This window comes from Arachis ipaensis, chromosome B05, assembly GCF_000816755.2.
Source record: "Arachis ipaensis cultivar K30076 chromosome B05, Araip1.1, whole genome shotgun sequence".
NCBI lineage: Eukaryota > Viridiplantae > Streptophyta > Magnoliopsida > Fabales > Fabaceae > Arachis > Arachis ipaensis.
Genome location: NC_029789.2, coordinates 64,292,637 through 64,296,326, shown reverse-complemented (window position 1 = coordinate 64,296,326; position 3,690 = coordinate 64,292,637). Strand labels below are relative to the sequence as shown.

The window sequence follows — 3,690 nt, the reverse complement described above, 5'->3', positions numbered from 1 at the left end:
AATTACAAAATGAAAATGAAATTCAAAGCAAATTACAATCAAATGAAAATAAACTATTCTAGATGATTCTTGTGGCCTTGATTTGGTGTTGTTGATGGGCCTTGCTTGCTTGAAGGGTAGAGTGACATAATTGATCCAAAAAGGATAATGATCCATTAAACTACACTCAAACGTTGCACCCCCCTTTCTTGAGTCGTCACTTTGTTCTCTTGTCAACCTTGCCAATTTGATGCCAAATATAGACTATTATACCTTGTTGGAAAGATATGGATGTCAGCTTTCTAACGCAACTAGAAGCACCTCAATTGAATCTCTATAGCTCAAGTTATGCTTGATTGAAGGTGACAAGGTTGCTGGTTGGTTTGACAGCGTTTAAGCCAACGTTTAAGTCACTTAAACGTGCTCGAAAATGCCAATTTTGGGAGCTCAGTTGCATTGTCCACCCCATACTTCTATACATCGTTGGAAAGCTCTGGATGTCTACTTTCCAATGCAACTGGAAGCGCATCATTTGGAGTTCTACAACTCGAGTTATACTCCATGGAAGGTGAAGAAGTCAGCTGGCCTGATTGCATGTTGGTACTATGCTCTTCTATGCACATTACGGGGCTGTTTTCTCCCTCAATTTTTAGTATCCACCATGCATTCCATATATTCTTGGAAAGCTCTAGATGTCTTCTTTCCAATGCATTTTGAATCACCTCATTTGGAGTTTTGTAGCTCAAGTTATTTATGTTTGAAGAAGGCATGGTCAAGCTGTTCCATATAACACGTTTAAGCTCCAGTTTAAGCTTAAACTGGAGCTTAAACGCTGGCACTCCCTGGAGGCACAAGCTTGATGTGTTTTGTGTGGGCTGATAGAGTCTTTGGTTGGAGTGTTGGTAGTGGTATGACTCTTGTGTGTAGTGGAATGAGTCTTATGGATAGTGAAATGAATTGTATGAATTTGAGAAGGAATTTTGTGCTGAGAAATGCTCAAGTGATGAAGAATTTGGATATGTAAAACTAGGAGGTGAGGTTGGATAATTCAGAGGTGATGGCTCTTGATGAATGGGGTGTGAATAAGTGAAATCTCTTTGGTTTTGATCTTCCCAGCCAAGATTTGGTGTTGTTGATGGGCCTTGCTTGCTTGAAGGGTAGAGTGACATAATTGATCCAAAAAGGATAATGATCCATTAAACTACACTCAAACGTTGCACCCCCCTTTCTTGAGTCGTCACTTTGTTCTCTTGTCAACCTTGCCAATTTGATGCCAAATATAGAATATTATACCTTGTTGGAAAGCTATGGATGTCAGCTTTCTAACGCAACTGGAAGCACCTCAATTGGATCTCTTTAGCTCAAGTTATGCTTGATTGAAGGTGACAAGGTTGCTGGTTGGTTTGACAGCGTTTAAGCCAACGTTTAAGTCACTTAAACGTGCTCGAAAATGCCAATTTTGGGAGCTCCGTTGCATTGTCCACCCCATACTTCTATACATCGTTGGAAAGCTCTGGATGTCTAATTTCCAATGCAACTGGAAGCGCATCATTTGGAGTTCTACAACTCGAGTTATACTCCATGGAAGGTGAAGAAGTCAGCTGGCCTGATTGCATGTTGGTACTATGCTCTTCTATGCACATTACGGGGCTGTTTTCTCCCTCAATTTTTAGTATCCACCATGCATGCCATATATGCTTGGAAAGCTCGAGATGTCTTCTTTCCAATGCATTTTGAATCACCTCATTTAGAGTTTTGTAGCTCAAGTTATTTATGTTTGAAGAAGGCATGGTCAAGCTGTTCCATATAACACGTTTAAGCTCCAGTTTAAGGTTAAACTGGAGGTTAAACGCCACTTTCAGCATTTCCTTAGCTCTCATGGTTTTGGCGTTTAAGCTCCAGTTTAACCTTAAACTGGAACTTAAACTCCACATGTGATATTCAAGCTTCCTTTATTGATTTTGTTGCTTCCTTGCCTAGCCTCTTCTTCCCTGAAATCATCCAAACAACTGCATCAAAGTCTTGCAAAATTTCATGAGAAATCTTTCATTCATAGCATTCAAGGAATATAACTAAAAACTCATGGAATTTGCTTCAAAATCTTCATGTTTGAATGATTTAAGACAAGCATGACTATTTGGCCCAAATGATTACTTAAGGCTCAAGAAAATGCATAAAACAACTAAAAATAACAGAAAAATGCTAGTGAAACTAGCCTAAGATGCCTTGGCATCAAAGATTCATTGTTACAATTTTGTAGACTTAATGAATTACCTTCCTCTAAATACCCATGGATGAGATATGACAAGTGTTTGTCCATGTCAACTAGGAACTGTGACAACAAGAGAAAAAGGCTTCAAAAGATTACACCAACACCATACTTTCAATTTCATGGTAATAAACTTAAAGGCCTACAAGCTACAATGCCACTGAAATTATTTGTAGTAGTAGTGTTGAATACCATGTCAAAATGTATTGAAGCAAGTTCAGCTACTTGAGGTCCAAAATTTCACAACTTCCTTTAGCTAAAAACAAAGCAGAAAATATATTGAAGACTTTGAAAATAGAATTGCTGCATTTATAATCTAAAGAGAGGAAATTACAATATTGGACCTATTTGAATTCTTTTGGAATGTATCTTCTAGCTTTCTTTGCCTTCACAAGATGGAGTTAATACAAGGCACTGATAAACAAAGAAACAGAACAGTTAATGAAAGAAACAATTCCCATTTCCCACAAATTAAAGTTGAACATACATAAACAACACTTAGAGAAAGATTCATTGTTACAATTTTGCAGACTTAATGAATTACCTTCCTCTAAATACCCATGGATGAGATATGACAAGTGTTTGTCCTTGTCAACTAGGAACTGTGACAACAAGAGAAAAAGGCTTCAAAAGATTACACCAACACCATACTTTCAATTTCATGGTAATAAACTTAAAGGCCTACAAGCTACAATGCCACTGAAATTATTTGTAGTAGTAGTGTTGAATACCATGTTAAAAACCAAACGCTACCAATCTAAACTTCTCAACCTACCCATTTCCCACCAAAATTATTCTGAAATAATAATCAAAATAATTCACCATACACTCTAATTTCCAACAGAAAATGTTTAAAGATAATGCTTAATGGTGGGTGCTTCAGCGTGAACTTACGAGCTACATTTCTTCAATCTGTAATCAAAATAATTCTTCATTATGTCATTCACATTAGGGGTGCGAGGAAGTTTACAAGCTGCAAAAAAAGAAAACCAATAAGAATAAAATACTGGTCCAATAATTTCAAAATGACAAAAAGGTTTCTACTGTTTGAAGAAAAATTGTATTGAGTAACAATTATATCAACTTGCTTGTAAAGGAATTAAATTCATGTTGGTTATATAAAACCGATAAGAATAAAACTAATGTATATAAAATAATAGCACTACCTTGCCCAGATGGGTGATAAATTCACATGGGAGCAAATTAAATTCATGTTGGTTATATAAAATTCCTAATTATTGTTATAAAAGAAGAGTTCAATTAAGAAGCTATTTTTATAGCCAATTTCAGCTAATATGCTTACTTTTTCAATGTACAATAAAAAGGGGATACCGAACCGTGTATAATAAACAGTAAAAGCTACCTAATCTTAGTCAATAATGTTGCTTTGTGATGAAAGGAAAGGTTTTTTCTTTTCTTTTTCTCCTCTCTTGCTGCTGATT

At 36.2% G+C, this 3,690-nt stretch overlaps 1 long non-coding RNA gene across 2 annotated transcripts in view; it reads right to left on the bottom strand.

Moving 5' to 3' along the window:
* Positions 1-3,458, bottom strand: part of LOC110262873 — a 4,298-nt gene extending 840 nt beyond the window's left edge. The window contains exons 1-3 of one of the 2 annotated variants that reach the window (XR_002347886.1): positions 3,143-3,458; positions 2,793-2,850; positions 2,593-2,662 (exon numbers count right to left, since the gene is read on the bottom strand). This is a non-coding gene — a long non-coding RNA (uncharacterized LOC110262873). The remainder of the gene's footprint in view (positions 1-2,592; positions 2,663-2,792; positions 2,851-3,142) is intronic. The other variant, XR_002347885.1, reaches the window with a different exon arrangement.